The 17309-nt window shown below is 44.9% G+C and overlaps 1 protein-coding gene across 1 annotated transcript in view; it reads left to right on the top strand.

The window, feature by feature from the left end:
- Positions 1-17309, top strand: part of LMF1 (lipase maturation factor 1) — a 341743-nt gene that overhangs the window by 323594 nt on the left and 840 nt on the right.

Below are 17309 nucleotides of genomic sequence, written 5' to 3'. Positions count from 1 at the left end.
CATCCAATCCAATCTACCACGAGCCTTGATAAATTGTTCCCATGGTTATTTACTTTCACCATTAAAAAATGTACACCTTATTTCCAGCCTGAATTTGTCTAGCTTCAACTTCTAGCCATTGGTTCATGTTTATACCTTTCTCTGCTACATCGAAGAGCTCATTATTAAATATTTGTTCCCCATGTAGATACGTATAGACTGTGATCAAGTCACCCCTTAACCTCCTCGTTGTTAAACTAAATAGATTGAGCTCCTTGAGTCTATCACTGTAAGGCATGTGATAGATACCGGAGGTAAGTGGGGAAGCGGGATATCAGGAGGAAACACAAGGAGGAGGGTGCAACAGGGGAGGCCTCCTGATTCATACTGAGAAAGCAGGGCAATCGGCTAGTTATCTTAGGTGCCTGTACACGAACACAAGAAGCCTGGGAAAAAAGCAGGAAGAATTGGAAGTCCTGGCACAGTCAAGGAACTATGATGTGTTTGGAATAACAGAGACTTGGTGGGGTAACTCACATGACTGGAGCACTGTCGTGGATGGGTATAAACTGTTCAGGAAGGACAGGCGGGGAGAAAAGGTGAAGGAGTTGCACTGTATGTATGGGAGCAGTATGATTGCTCAGAGCTCCAGTATGAAACTGGAGAAAAGCCTGTTGAGAGTCTTTGGGTTAAGTTTAGAGGCAAGAGCAATAAGGGTGATGCCATGGTGAGCGTCTGCTATAAACCACCAGACCAGGAGGATGAGGTAGATGAGGCTTTCTTCAGACAACTAACAAGTTTCCAGATCACAGGACCCGGTTCTCATGGGGGACTTCAGTCACCCTGACATCTGCTGGGAGAGAATACAGCAGTGCACAGACAATCCAGGAAGTTTTTGGAGAGAGTTGGGGACAACTTCCTGGTGCAAGTGCTGGAGGAACCAACTAGGGGCCATGATCCTCTTGACCTGCTGCTCACAAACAGGGAAGAATTGGTAGGGGAAGTAGAAGTGGGTGGCAACCTGGGCAGCAGTGACCATGAGATGGTCGAGTTCAGGATCCTGACAAAAGGAAGAAAGGAGAGCAGCAGAATACAGACCCTGAACTTCAGAAAAGCAGACTTTTACTCCCTCAGGGAACTGATGGGCAAGATCCCCTGGGAGGCTAATATGAGGTGGAAAGGAGTCCAGGAGAGCTGGCTGTATTTTAAAGAACTCTTATTGAGGGTGCAGGAACAAACCATCCCGATGTGCAGAAAGAATAGCAAATATGGCAGGCGACCAGCTGGGCTTAACAGATAAATCTTCGGTGAGCTTAAACACAAAAAGGAAGCTTACAAGAAGTGGAAATTTGGACAGATGACTAGGGAGGAGTATAAAAATATTGCTCGAGCATGCAGGGGTGTAATCAGGAAGGCCAAAACACAACTGGAGTTGCAGCTAGCAAGGGGTGTGAAGGGTAACAAGAAGGGTTTCTACAGGTATGTTAGCAACAAGAAGTTGGTCAGGAAAAGTGTTGGGACCCTTACTGAATGGGGGAGGCAACCTAGTGACCGATGATGTGGAAAAAACTGAAGTACTTGATGCTTATTTTTGTCTTGGTCTTCACAGATAAGGTCAGCTTCCAGGCTGCTGAATTGGGCAGCACAGTATGGAGAGGAGGTGAGAAGCCCTCAGTGGTGAAAGAACAGGCTAAGGACTATTTAGAAAAGCTGGACATTCACAAGTCCATGGATGCCAGCAGATTGAGGGAAGTGATTATTCCCCTCTATTCGGCACTTGTGTGGCCACATCTGGAGTATTGTGTCCAGTTTTGGGTCCCCCACTACAGAAAGGATGTGGACAAATTGCAGAGAGTCCAGAGGAGGGCAATGAAAATGATTAGGAGGCTGGGGCACATGACTTATGAGGAGAGGCTGAGGGAACTGGGCTTATTTAGTCTGCAGAAGACTGAGGGGAGATTTGCTAGCAGCCTTCAACTACCTAAAGGGAGGTTCCAAAGAGGATGGAGCTCGGCTGTTCTCAGTGGTGGCAGATGACAGAACAAGGAGCAATGGTCTCAAGTTGCAGTGGAAGAGGTCTAGGTTGGATATTAGGAAAAACTATTTCACTAGGAGAGTGGTAAAGCACTGAAATGGGTTACCTAGGGAGGTGGTGGAATCTCCATCCTTAGAGGTTTTTAAGGCCTGGCTTGACAAAGCCCTAGATGACCTTCTGAGCTCTCTTCCAACCCTGATATTCTATGATTTCTGATCCTTTAATCATTCTCATAGCTGTTCTCTGAACCCTCTCCAGTGTATCAACGTCCTTCTTGAGTTGTGTACACTGGAACTGGACACAGTATTTCAACAGCAGTCACACTAGTGCCAAATAAGGAGGTAAAATAATCTCTCTACTCCTACTCAAGATTCCCGTGCATCCAAGATGGCATTAAGTGCTTTTGGCCACAGCAAAGATCTGGATCTGAATCGGTATCCTAAATTCAGAACTAGACAACAACCTCTGCTCTAGTATATTTTTCCTCATTGATGCTGTTTGTTTACTGTTTGCACTTCACTCAGCATGAATAATGAAGCTAGAGGGGTCAGTTTTCCTTTCTTAGCTCTTATGCCCCAGCACAATTCTGCTGAATTTGCACTTCTAGCATATGCAGCTGGAATCGTTAAAGAGACACTGTCAGTTGGTTTTGATCCAAAGTTTGTTCTGCTCTAAAACTTTTGCATGATTTCTTTCTTTTAATTTCAAAGTTAGCCAAGTTTTTGTCTGGAGTTAAACATTGCCCCATATCTCTTGCTTCCCAAATCCCTGATCCTGCACCTGAACCAATGTGGCTGGACTCTTGCACCCATAGTCTCGTTGAACTCAATGGGGCTGCCCATGGATCTGTGGGATTACCTGTGCAGTTTGGACGGAGAACCAAACATGCTAGTACAGGAGAACCTGAGAGTGAAATTTACCAGAAACTGACTAATCTATTTTCAACCAGGTGAACTGAAGGGGGAAAGAACTGAAATAATTAAACACATATTCCTTTAATTCTCTCAGTTGTAATCATCTTATGTATTATTAGTGGTGTAACACAAGTCATGATTTTCTTTTAAATATGTGTTTTTAAACTGGCTTGTGCCCCTTTTAAATCCAAGCAGAACTTGTAAGTAAAATACTAATAATACTTCATTTCATTTTGGACAAGATTTTAAAAAAGTCCCTAGTGACATTGCGTGTTGCCATTTTGGGGTTCTTGAGACTTCTTGAAGAGGTCTGATTTTTCAGGAAATGCTGAGCACCCACTCTCCGTCAGTCAGGCCTCCTTAAAGTTGGGCACAAAACACTCAGGCACTGTAAATTACTAGCCACTTTTGAAAAGCCACTAGTTAATTTCTTGGTTTTACAACAGTTTTTTTCCCCCTTAACCTTAATTTGAACATTGACAGCAATAGTTGAAAACGAAAGATAATTTTTTTGGTCTCATAGGCTCCAATGATTCCCACAGTCAATGCATAGACTAAGGGCATCTACTAACCCATACGCTCCAGCCTACATCTGACTGCTACAAATCTTTAACACACCTTCTCTCCCCACCTTCCAGCTAATTATTCTGCCCACCAAGATTCTGTTCCACTTCAGTAGCTGGGTGGAAAAATTCTAATTTTCCTACTATTTTCCCCCCATTCTAAAGGGAATTTTGAGACTTAATTATTTTCATTCCCTGCTAGACTAAATAATTAGGGAAAGGGACTGTTTTCCATAAGAACATTAAGTTCCATACTCCATAGAGTTTATTCTGCTAATGGAAACTCTACACCTCGAATAGCCAAGGGACTTTCAAAATGAGTTAATGCCTTCAAAATGAAATTTCTGAGACCAAAGTTTGTAGGTTTCTTTACAACTCTGAAAATTATAGTATTTTTTTCAAGTGTGATAAATGTAAAATGAGAAACAGGTGACTGATTAAAAATGAGTGCATTGTTGAATGCGCAGCCTAATTGAGTGTGAAACTTTACTTCAAGCAAAGTGATGTTATTGGAATGTAGATGTACAAAATATTATTGTTCAGTGGATAGTTCATAAAACATTCGCCGTCTTAAATCTAAATGGTAGGATTTCAGCTAAGAAATGAATTCGTGTTGTAACATACCGTCATGGAAACAGAACTACAACCAAAAATTGATTTTGCTTACAGAAAGAGCAAAAAATTGTTTCCATTTCTGACTGTAAATATTCAGTGACTCTCATGTGAAACTTTTCAAATGACAAGCCCCTCTTTTTTCATTTCTTAGACCCACTTGCTTGGAAACCTGTGGGTTTTCATTTGAGTTTTATCCCGTCGTTGTAAACTTTGGTCGATGAAGCCTCAACACACAATTTAAAAAACTAGACCCTGACATCCAATTTTATTCCTATAGGCAATATCTTTTAATCTGATATTATTTGACTAGAAGAGCATAGAGGTTAGTATTATGTAGTGTTCGTGTTCCATCTGTTTTATTTTCTGTGTCCTTAGTAGCCTTAGGACTTAATGTATATGGACCAGATCCTCAGTGGACATAAATCAGGATAGTTCAATTTAAGACATATCTTGTGTGTTAGCTAACATTGTATCTAATATGAGGTAAGATCTTTGGCAATATCTACACTGCATGGCAGAGTTTGTGGCACGTAGGCTACGTGTAGCTACGCGCGGCAGTGAAAAGCAAGCTGCGTCACGCTGCCGGAGCCTTTCTCCACTGCCGGAGCCTTTCACTGCAGTGGGGAAGAGCTCCAGCACCGGGGACCTGGCAAACCCTTTTTAGCCACTGCCTCCCTCCCTGAGAGAGCCTTTCCGTGCTGCCGAAGTCTTTCCTGCCGCAGGGAAATGTTCCAGCAGTCAGGAAGCAGCGGGATACGACATGGCTAAAAATATCAGCGTAGAGGGAGAAACACAGCTCGAACGAGTAGAGAGCCATGTAGGGTATGTTCTTGGGTACAGACCCACAGGCACAGGCATGTCTTTACTCGCCAAGGCCGTGCCTCACCATCTAGATGGCTGTTTATACCCGTGCTAGAGGGGCTACCCACATGTGTACTGAGTGAAGCATGCAGTGTAGATGTACCCTTAGGGAGGATGGAGTCGTTTGTCGTTTTCACATGAGTTAGCAGGTTGAGGTAAAGACTATGGGAGATCTTGAGATATTCCTTGACCTGCTAACTTATATGAAAACCATAAACTGCTTTGTCTTCAATAGGAATTTACCTTGTGTTAGTTACCAAGTATTAGCTAACACAAGATAAGAACACACTTCCCCCCCCCCCTCCAAGTGAAGATCAGACCTTAGAGTCAATAGCTCTTTGTTTCTGGCCATTAGTTGGGTCAAAGACATATAGAGGGGAAATAACCAGAAACATTATATGGATACTATTTCACAGACTCATTCACACTGGCAAATGGAGTACATTTGTAGCATATGTGAAAATGAAGTGGCTACTGGAAACCTGTGAAACAAGTGGCTGAAAAATGTGGTGCGACTGCAGAGTCCAGGAGGCATGGCTGCTACCGAACAAAATTAATCAAAGCCAATAATTTCAGATGACCGGAGTTTGTACCTTTTGGGAAAAGGCGGAGTGGGAGGAGGCAGGTCCATGATTTAATTGCTCAGAGTAATCGATTGTGTTTCTTGCTTATTTGCACAATGTCGCTCTAATTGTTGAGTTTTTTGAGGAGCTCTTCACTGGGATTGTTGGGAAGGTGACAAAGATGTTACAGGTGTGTTACGGAGTCATCCCGTCACCCCATGGATTGGGGGAGCACTGCAAATATAACACCAGTTCCCTGTGATAGGAGCGGGGGGGGGGGGAGAATACAAGTATATAATGGAGTTCTTCTCAAGTAAAGAGGAGGAACTGTGCAGGTATTTCATGGCGCTCTCCCTGTCAGACTGAAGGAACATCTGACATACTCTGGACTAGGGAAAGACCTTGCACATGTACAGGTTCACTCTGAGTTTTGCTCTGTCTCCCATGATAATTCTTCCATTTTACATTTACTTAATTGATACTGTGATTTGGAAAAACTTGGCCATTATAAAATCTCTGGGTCCATGTGAAATACACAACATTAACGCTGAACGTATGGAGGAAGTCAGTCTGAATAAACTCAAGCCACGGCTTCCCCCACCTCTAGTAGAGCTTGTCAAAAAAATGTCAACGTAGTTTTTCATCGACAAATGCAATTTGGTCAAAAGCAAAGTATGTTGTGAGAACATGTCAATTTCAACTAAATTTTCAACCAAAAAATCAAAACAAATCATTCTGACTTTCTTGTTTTGTATTGATAAGGTTAAATGTTTCATTTCAGCTTCCTTATTTCAATTCATTTTGTTTTGACTTTTCAGTTATGTTAAAATATTAATATAAAGACCCAGTTAAATCTATATATTAGGTTTAATTTATATCCTGTAATGTTTCAACATTATCCAAATGAAACATTTTGACATTATCCAAATGAAATGATTCAATATTTCCAAATCGAAGGTTTTTGGGGAATTTTTGTATCAGCTTTCCAGGAACAAAAACAAAATTTGAAATGTCCGAATTTCCAGCAGGATGAAAAATTCTGGTTTCCAACCATCTCCAGTAAATACCCAGTGCTTCAGAGGAAGGAGGAAAACTCTCAAAGATGCATCCAGCTAGTGCAATACTGTACTGTTCCTTTTTGGCCATTGCTGGTAATCATCTCAGTAGTGGGGCGGAGGTTTGCTTCCCTTTGTATCTATGTTCTGCCTCCATAGCTGCATGTCTTATTTATGCTCAAGCTGTCATCTTTCTGCCTTTGTAACCTGCTCTTATAGTAACTTCTGTGCATCCCTTTTGAATTAAGCAAGAACATGAGAAAGGAGAGCAGACCCCTTGTCATCATTGGTTTCTATGAGTTAGTTGGCAGCATGCATTTGGGGTGACCAGATAGCAAGTGTGAAAAATCAGGACACTTTTATTTGAGGGGAGGAGTAATAGTTGTCTATATAAGACAAAGCCCCTAACATCGGGACAGTCCCAATAATATCAGGGCATCTGGTCACCCTACATGTATTCAACCCCGAGAGTCACAAACATTCTAGGTTGAATAATGTCACTTCTTTCAGAACCTCAGACAAACTATGGCCTAGGTCCTGCACTGGATCCATGTGGACGGACACCTGTACCCATCCAGAGTCCCGCTGACACTAGAAATGCTCTAGTTCAACCGCAAGTAGAAGGTGGTGGTGGAATCACTGGCTGGAATTCTGTGGCCTGTGCAGGAGCTCAAAATACATGATCCTAAGTGGGGCCCTTGTTGGCTTTATAATCTGTGAATCCCTGACTTTAGCAGAGCTGTGCATGGTGCAGGAGACTGCCCACATGCATCCAGTAGCTATGCTTAATGTTCCCAAAATGTTGAGAGCCGAGACCCATTTTGGGAAAGTAAAACCAATCACACCCTCCTTCAATCTTGCTATACTAGCTGGGCAGCACAAGGTCCATTGGCCAGTATTCTGCATCCCTCCAGCTAGTTCTTCATCTGCCTCCCCAGCCCCAAGAGCGCACCCCTTACCTTCGAAAACACTAGCTTAATGGCTGCATCTCATATATGTTCTTCTTGGAGGAGGAAGTATGGTCTATTGGTTAGGGTACTAGCCTGGGACTTGAGAGAACTGGGTTCCATTCCTTGCTCCCTTCCTGTGTGACCGTAGGTAAATCCCTTGGTCTTTTGGAGCCTCAGTTTCCCTATCTGTACAATGGGGATAATGGCACTGTCCTGCCTCCCAGCAGCTTTGAGAGGATAAATACATTAAAGACTCTGAAGCGCTCAGACGCTATGGTAATAGCAGCCACAGAAGTACCTAAGATAAAAAGGAGGCAGTGGAAGAAGGAAAATAACCTATAAAACTGCCATTATTTTCTAAATGGCTTTCGATCCAAGATTAATGTATGATCTCTCTTGCTAACAGGCCTAGAGTAAGCAAGAAAATCTATGATGGAGGCTCTGCTGATTTGATGAATTTATACTTTCCAGCATGGCATACTCCCTGATTTACAACTGAGTAGGAAACCTTGAGATAAAAAAACAAAATGAAAAGACGACTCGTGTTTTGGTTTCTTTTCTCCTCCCCCGTGTGCCCTGTCAGGCCATTAATCCCATCAGAAAACACCGTTCCTGTTTTTTTCCCTCCAAAAACTCTCAGCTGTTACAGGGAGACAGCTGCACCCTCTGGAACTAATTACAGCTGTCTGGGAGATTTAGGCCTTGATCGGTAACAACTTGAATATTGCTGCTAATTTTTAACACATACAGTTGGAAGATGTCATAATAGGCTGATATATGATAGAATCTTAAAAGTGCTACGGCACAGCTGCTACTGCGCATCTGGCAGGATGAGTTGTAGAATATTGATTTAAGAAATAATGCTTATTATTTTTAGCCTTTCCCCCCTTCCTCCAAGGGCACATGATTTCATGGACTGAGGGCGGGCAGGGATGATAGAGTGTGTGTGCTTGCACAGAAAGGCAGGAGCATGCGTTCTGCATGTGTCATTGTACTGTTGCAGCTAGTAGTTTGGTTTCCAGTGGGTTCCTGTTTAGGTGGCTATGTTGAGCCTCTCATTTCAGTAGTCATTACTGAGATACTGATTGATCTTCTACCATGCGGCCGTTTGGATTTTTAATTCTGGATGCTGTTACAGAGCGAATCTGACGGTGGTAGTCTGTTAGTCCATGTTCTGCATTTTATGAACTGTTATTGTCACTGGGATAAAATAACAGAGAGTTCTGCATCTCCCAAAGACCATGTCCAACTCACCTTAGCTGGCTCTAACCTGTTGCTTGCCGTTCATCTCATTATTTTGTCCTGGTGGTTTGATAAATTGCGGTTCTTTGGGGGGGTCTCTTAAAGGACATTATCCTTGCAAAACTGGATCCGATTGTTAGTCTGTGCACTCTGGTTTCCTACCTTTTGGCAGTAGTTAACAGCTGATGCTTCAGAGAGAGGCAAAAATAACCCAGAACCATTATTCACTTGGTAATGGAAAGCTATATTTGTAAGAAAGAATTTCCTTCTTGATCCCTGCAACTCTCAGCCCTGAAGCATGAGAGGTGATCAGCCTTTCCTTAGTGTGTATAATCGCCAACATTGTTAGTCCCTTTTTAAAGTATGAGAAAGTACTGTATTTAGTTTCCTCACGACCTTAGTAGGGATTTTCTCCTTGCTCTGGAGCAGTGAGCAAGGCTCATCCTTGCAGTCAGTTTCTTGTGGTTAGAAGAGGGCTTTGGGCGTTTCTAATCATCAGAGACGTAAAGTTCTGGTACAGCCTTCCCAGGGGAGCTGTGGGGGCAAAAAACCTAACAGCTTCACAACTGAGCTTGATAAGTTTATGGAGCAGATGGTATGATGAGACTGCCTACAATGGTATGTGGCATCTGCAAGTAGCAAATATCCACAGTGGCTGGAGATGGGACATTAGATGGAGAGGGCTTTGAGTTACTACAGAATTCTTTCCTGGGTGTCTGGCTGGGGGTCTTGCTGACATGCTCAGGGTCCAACTCGTCAACATATTTGAGGTCAGGAAGGAATTTTCCCCCAAGTCAGATTGGTAAAGACTCTGTTTTTTTTCACCTTCCTCTGTAGCATGGGGCACAGGTGACTTGCAGGTTTAGATTAGAGTAAATGGTGGGTTCTCTGTAACTTGAAGTTTTTAAATCAAGATTTGAGGACTTCAGTAACTCAGCCAGAGGTTAGAGGCCTATTACAGGAGTGGGTGGGTGAGTTTCTGTGCCCTGCAATGTGCAGGAGGTCAGATTAGCTGATCGGGATGGTCCCTTCTGGCCGATAAGCCTATTGGTGGATCAGTGCCCCAGCTATCGTCATCTTTTATGTTTCTAACGTTACTAAGAAATGCATCCTTTTCCCTTGTGTTTCAAATGTGGCGTGTTCAGTAGGACAGATATTCTCTGAGGGCGAAGTGGATTAATAGACAAGGGTAGCATATTGAGCTTGCGCTCTCATATTTTTATAAAAATAACAGGAGTACTTGTGGCACCTTAGAGACTAACAAATTTATTAGAGCATAAGCTTTCGTGGGCTACAACCCACTTCTTCGGATGATATGCATCCGAAGAAGTGGGTTGTAGCCCACGAAAGCTTATGCTCTAATAAATTTGTTAGTCTCTAAGGTGCCACAAGTACTCCTGTTATTTTTGCGGATACAGACTAACACGGCTGCTACTCTGAAACCTGTCATATTTTTATGTTCCCTTTAAAAGCGGTAAGTGTGACCTGAAAATTCATTAATCAGAAAGCACAGGATGCCAGAAAGGCCAAGGATGTGGCAGGTGTAGAAGCCTGTGTATAGACTGAAGGGGCTATTCCTCCACCCAACCACAGAGAGTCCTGTGTCAAGCTGCTTCTCCCCGCTGCCAGGCCCTAGCAGAGGACAACACTGAGGAGACAGGTGGTGCCACCTCTAGGTCTAGGACATGAAGACACATTCTCCCAGTTGACTGACAGGCAGCCGGGAGGAGCTTTAAAGGGGATCAGGTGGCTGACAAAGAAAGTCCCAGCTGACAGCTCTGAAATGAACGGCAAAGCTCTCAAAGTACCTGGCTGATATCTGTGACAGCTGGTTATTTGTCTAGCTGAACTTAGAGCTGCCATCTGCTGTATCCTTGAAGCTAGCAAGTTCCTTGAACCCAGATTGTTGGTTCCACGGAATCCACAAGGCTCTACTGGTTTTGCCAGCAGAACGTTAAGTTCCTAGGGTCCTAGGTACGTTCTGGCTTTGCCAGCCAAGCCGGTCATTTGTGTGAACCGTAACTATTGGTCTCAGAATTTGCAGGCTCTCCTGGGTCTCTCTCCAGAGCTCCTAAGTTCCAGGAACATTAGCTGTTTTTCTCATGGAACCTTAAAAGCCCATTGGCTTGTGTGAGTCTGATGTGTGAGAACTCCGGTAAAAAGAGCGATGGTCCTTGACGGTTTCAGTATCTGCAGGCACCATGCATGTGTGAAACTTGGTTGAGTTACAAGCGCTGCAGGTCTGCATTTGAGGCTTGTAAACTCTGTGAGCCCTAACGTGATGGACTCGGGGGTATTAATTCTTTTGCCATGTTACTGGAAGAACGTGTTCACTCTCTGAACCCTGCAAAGCATGAGTAACTCACAACAATGATTATTCATCCTACCAGAGGAGCTGGCAAATTCTGTAAACCCTGGAAGGAGGCAACCAGCTAGATTATAAATCCAGCGTCTTACTGGAGTAGAACATAACCACTGTGAGCCCTGAAACAAAGGATTCACAGTGAGTGTGAAGTCCAGCAGCTTTTAGATCTGTGAGCCTGGAAGAGAGAGATTCACAGGTGTTACAATTCCTGCTGCGTCGTCTCCACAGCATTTAAATTCCATGGCACTGAATTTGGAGGGGGAGGTATAGCTCAGGGGTTTGAGCATTGGCCTGCTAAACCCAGGGTTATGAGTTCAATCCTTGAGGGGGCCATTTAGGGATCTGGGGCAAAAATCTGTCTGGGGATTGGCCCTGCTCTGAGCAGGGGTTTGGACTAGATGATCTCCTGAGGTCCCTTCCAACCCTGATCTTCTATGATAATGACTCTGGAGGTCTTACAGTATGCTACTGCTTTAGCAGAAGAGCTTGTAAACTGCACAAAGGAAGAACTCCAAGATTATTATACCCTACATTAGGGAGTATTTCCTCTGAAGTTTGTGGATCCTCAGGCCTAGGCAGGCTACTGCAGCCTCTGACGTTTTAGCTGTGTAAGGGCCATAGAGGGTCCTTAATGATCAGAATAATGCTTCCAGCTTGCTGACCTTGTAGACTCAAGAGACAATGTCAACTCTGTAATGCGCACAGTTTGGGTCAAGGAATCTAGTAGCTTTGCAGACACAGCCAGGAGAACTTTCAAGCTCTATAAATAGAGCTTTGGTTTAAGGAGATTACAAACTCCAAAGTCACAGCCTGCCGAGTTTGTAATCTCTGTAAACCAACGTGTCTGTTTCGAGAAAGGAGGGAAGCTTTGCTGAGACACCTGGCTTAATTTCTGTGATCCATAAACCAGCATCTTCCAACCCTCCTCAATAAAGACTTGTTTGGTGCACCTGGGCTCATTATGGAAACATGTATCAAACAAATGTGAAGTTTTAAAGAGATACGTTAGCCACTCCCACAAAACATAAAGACTTTATGAAAAGTGACAAATCACCATTTTTTTGGCTTGTCCAATTGTTCTCAACATCCCTAGAGGGAAAAAAACTCCTCTGCCCTAATAGTAAGCAGAAATTTCCATCAGAAATGTTCCTTTTTGTTTGGTTTTGGGTTTTTTTATTAAATTGGTAGGTTGGAATGAGGTTTATCATGCTTCATGCCTAACCACCTAAACGCTGCATTCACTACAATGATAAAACTACATCTTCACCCATCATGGAACTCCCCTAGGGAAAATAAAACAATGGCCGGGTTTCCATTTGCTAACCAACAGCTTGGAATTTATCCTCCAAGTTACCATATCGGAGGGATCTGTGTGGTTTTCTTCCGCCCATTTTAGTGACCATTGACAAATGATTGTCAATGAGACCAAACTATTGCCCGTTGTCTCTCTCTGACCCTGGAGTGTTTTGAAGGCACTCTCGGCCATATCCCATACCGCTATGGTATAGCTATGCTAGATGGTAACATATTCTCTAGACTGTTCAGAGCCAGATCTGATCATGGTCCACTCCTTCATTTTTAAATTCATCCCCCATGAAGGCAGGTGGCGATCTGTGGCTCAACACTGAGCACAAGTGTGAGGAGAGGAGCAGTGCCGAAATCACGTGTTCATCATCTGGGAGGGGAGGGGCACTTGTTATCTTTCTTGGGGCACTCAGGATGGTACCAACTGGCTTCAAAAGAACCAGCCAACCTCTGCCGGAGTGAGAATTGCCATAACCTGGTCACTTGGAAGGAGAGGGGAGGTAGAGAGGAGGGAATGAGGAGGAGCAGTGCAGATTGAGCCCATCCCAAGGAAAGAAAAAAGGACAAGCTGGGATTTCCAAAGCTGCCTAAGGGGCTTAGGCACTCAAATCCGTAGGTGCCTTTGAGAGATCTCAGCCAGAAGGCATCTGGGGTGGAATTTTCAAAAGCCCCTCCGTGACTTAGGAGTCCACCTCCTGTTGAAAGTTAGTGAGAATTGTGCTCCTAAATCACTTAGCCTCTTTGGAAAATCCCACTCATGTTGCCTGAGCCCAGATTCAGGTAGAGCTTTGGGGGAAGGGAGTGGGCTTGGCTGGGTTTTTTGGTTGGTTTTGGAGGGGTTTTGCAGAGTTATTTAGACTCTCCGTTTAAGAGCTTGAAATGTATTCAGACGCAAGCTTTCTGCCACAAAAATGCAGCTTTAATTGTGTGCGGTTGCCTGAATGCTCACACGGTTCTAGTTTTACAGGCCGATCCCTTTGATAGCGAACATTTTAATAGACAGACGACATATGGGAAAGATCATGCCACATCAGATGATAGATATTATTTAAACTGGGCAGGCCAGCCCATTTGGAAGGGATAGGGAAGTTTTCATTCCAAAGGGCTCATCCAACAGCCAGCATGTCTAGGAGAAGGATGGCTTTGTAGTTAGAGCAATGAACGGGGGGACCCAGGAGCCCTCTCTGCCACAGGCTCCCTGTGTGACCTTGACCAAGTCACTCAATCTCTCTGTGACTCAGTGTCCCATGTGTAAAAGGGATTATCATGATTTCCTGGCACACAGGGATTTTGCAAAGATTGGTGTTTGTGGCATACTACCTAGTATTTTTTATTTATATTACAGTGGTGCCTAGAGACCCCATTCGAGATCAAGACCTCAATGTGCTAGATTCTGTGCAGACACAGTGTGTGAAATAGCCCCTCTCCCAAAAAGTTACCATCTGAACTGCCAAGGCAGGGAAAAGAGGTTCAGAGAGGGGAGGTAACTTGCCCACACTCACCCAGCAGGTCGCTGACAGAGCCAGGACTCCACTCACACCTCTCCAGTGTCCTATCCACTAGACCACACTGTCTCCTGCAATGCGATGGTGACGCAAGCCCCTTGCTCCATGCAGTCCATCCCAGTGCTTGTGGGATACACTCTTCTAGGCTGATTTTTTTTTCCAGCCCCGTTTTGGAGATCTGATCTGCTGGTATTTGCTGCAGCTTCCCTGAGAGAAATGGCACAAGCATGGTCAGTGAAGGGGCCAGCTGGATTAATGGCAGCTGGAAACACAGCACCCTGCCCTGGATGGCCAGTACCAAACAATTAAGGCTATTCTGGAAGATGGATACGTTTCAGAATCAAAAAAGCAATCAAGCAGCACAACTTCCACATCTATAAGTATCTCAGACAGGAGCCTGCAGGCTGCCTGGGCCCATGTAAACTTAGATGGTTAGTAATGTTCTAATTATTAACAGGAAATTTTCTACTCCTGCGAAGTAAACACTCTGGGAGTAACACTTCAGCCCCCAGTTGACTTTTACCAGCCTTAAAAAAAACAAACCCAAACTCTCCTGAATATAATTAAAACAGCAGCTGCGGGTTAGCATTTACAATGATACAACCCAGGTTTCTGTGCGACAGCAAACGCGGCCCAATCTGCAGCACTGAGCATGAGGAGTGGTGAATATTTTACCTATTAAAAGCAATTACCCAGGAGCCTCCCACTGAAGTGTGCAGAGCCAGGGCCCCCGGCCGGGCCAATGCACAGCTAAAACCCACTCAGGCCCCTGCAAGGCACACCATCAATTATAGCGCAGCCTGGTTCGGAATGACTGGACGTGAGGTTCACCGGGTCTGCGGGGTGTGGAATGGCCTCCGCCTTTGAGCTGCTAGCCAGCAACGGTGCTAGGACTGTGTGCGTTATCATATACACCAGGTGGAGATAAACACCACAGGAAGTACCGCCTCGGATAGCCAGACTGACAGCTTCCCCTGGGCCCCTGATTGGTCCAAGTGCCCTATTTAAGCCCAGGAGTTCCAGGAAGTGTCTGTGCCACAAGGTGGACTCCCCTGCTAGTTGTCGTGATGGACGTGCTGCTTCTCAGCTCGCTCTTGGACTCCTGACCTTTGGTTCTGACCGCCCCTGCTCCGACCGCTAAGCCTGACTGCTCAAGCCCCCGTCGTGACACCAGATGGGTGACATCCTAAAGGGCCGACATTGGGGGATTTGAGGAAGAGGAGGGAGTGGTGTGGGCCGCTTCAGAGGATTCCACTTTTGATAAGACCCTAGTGTCCAGCTTTCCAAGCATCCAACTTAAGCAAAGGCTGTTGCTCTGCAATCCCACAAGGTCTGGTTTGCATTGTTTAAAAGGAACCTCTTCGATGCGTACGGCCTTGTAAACACTTAAGTGACAGGAGTCTTTAAGGGCTGCATCCTACCCTTTGGTGTGCAGAGATGCGGGAGGCTCTTTCTGCAGTGAGAGGAGGCATGTTCTGGGGTGTATCTAGGCCCTGAGCAGACAAGGAGACACCTCCCCAGCTTGAAGAGCTCACAATCGAATGTCTGCACTGCAATCCGGAGCTGTAATTGATCTAGCTAGCTCGAGTAACAGTAGCAATGAAGCTCACCCAGGACCCCGGGTACAAACTTGAGTGGCCACCATCCATGCTGCTATTACTTGAGCTAGCTTGGGTACATCCCCATGGGCTGCAATCACACCTCCTGATGACCATGTAGACATACCCTAAATGAAGAGATGGCAAGTGAGTGTAAAAAACCCATGACGGGAGTGAGGAAGGGAAGGCGAGGTTCAACAATGATAGGGATGCAGGGTTGCATGGACTCACTAGGTGCAACGTGTCAGATTTTCCAGGCCGCTAAGCCACTTTGCGCCCTGTGAGCAGTGCAAAGCCGCCTCAAACTGGCCAGAGATGGCCAATGAAGAATTCACCCTGTGCTAGGGAGCTCTCTGCCAATGGGTCGTGGCAAGTGCAGCTGTGCTGTGTCCTGTTCCAGCCACCCGCCTCCCAGTGTAAGCGGAAGGAGGTGACATGACATAAGTGGGGCAGTGAAGGAAGGTGGCGTGGTGGAGCTCCGTTCCACCTGATCTTCCCCTGGTATAAGGACCTTGTGTCAGTGGCTTAAGTTAGAGCTGCCCCTGGGTTGCTCTAACATGCAATGGGCTTGGCCCTCCCTGAATCAGGGAGTTGCAACCAGCTCCTTATGCTGCCCCACACATGCACACGTGCTCGCTCGCTCTCAAATGGAGCAGAGAATCAAGGTCTTTTGATTTTTTTTTTTTAAGTTAGAAAAATAAACAAGAGAGACTGATATTGGCAAACCAGCTGCAGAGATAGGAATTATTGATAGCTACATGTTGCTGTTACATTTTTTTAATAGGAGCATTTATTTATTGCCCATTGCCTGGCACCCAGGCACCAATCAAGGCTTAAGCTGAGCTGTTCAAGGCTCGATCACAGCACACCCTTTCTTTTAAATTAAGCTAGATTCCTTCTCGGTCTTTTGCTGCAAACTGAGCTTCATGTCTGAGTGCCTTGGATCTAGAGTGAACACACCATGGTGAAAGCTGAATGGCAAATATATAGCAGCCTTCTTGATTGCTTTAGCAGTAGGAACTGACTTTATAGCAGCCCAAGACCCAGTGATAGGAACAGGCAGCTGCCCTGCTCAGTAGCAAGGTTTGTATTTTAGTAGTGAAGCAAAGCAGTTTTAAATGAGCATTGACATGCCTTTGACGTTTTTTATTGCCGGTTATTTTATGAACTTATCCCGCAAATACTGTCATGCACTCTGCAAATAGGGACTTCCACTCCGAAGGGCTGCGGGGTTGTTCTCTCTCTTGTCAGCATGCCCTATATCAATGGGTGGGAGAAAGGGGTTTGTATAACCCAAAACTCTAGAACAAAATGCTCTGTGCAGCCTCCAAATGTGTTTCGCTTGACTGATGAATACTTCTTTCCGCACTTTTAAAAAATCTCCTTTTCCATCGACTGCCAGGGCGGTCAGAAAACAGATGCGCTCTTAGCCTCTCTAATAAGCTGTGGAGCAAAAGGAACAGGAGTTGGTGGGGTTAGGGTGAAGGGATGCTTGGGGGCTGTTGTCATGAAACGTTTTCATTGAGGAGAATAACTTGGGGGATCAACCGAAAGTTCCTTGTTTTCATCGCAAACTGTTTTCTTGAGGAGGAAAAAGAATCAGTGTTTTATAGCATGACTCCAAGGGTACATGTCCACCCAGGTCGAGGTAGGTCGCTAGAAAGAAGAGTAGCCATGGTGGTGGGACAGGCTAGCTGCCCAACTATGTACCTAGGGTTTTAGACGGGGTTATACTCAGCCTGTCCTGCTGCTCACACTG

Source organism: Emys orbicularis, chromosome 10 (assembly GCF_028017835.1).
Source record: "Emys orbicularis isolate rEmyOrb1 chromosome 10, rEmyOrb1.hap1, whole genome shotgun sequence".
Taxonomy (NCBI): domain Eukaryota; kingdom Metazoa; phylum Chordata; order Testudines; family Emydidae; genus Emys; species Emys orbicularis.
Note: the sequence above shows the minus strand (reverse complement) of the source record. Positions and strands in the feature narration are given on the sequence as shown.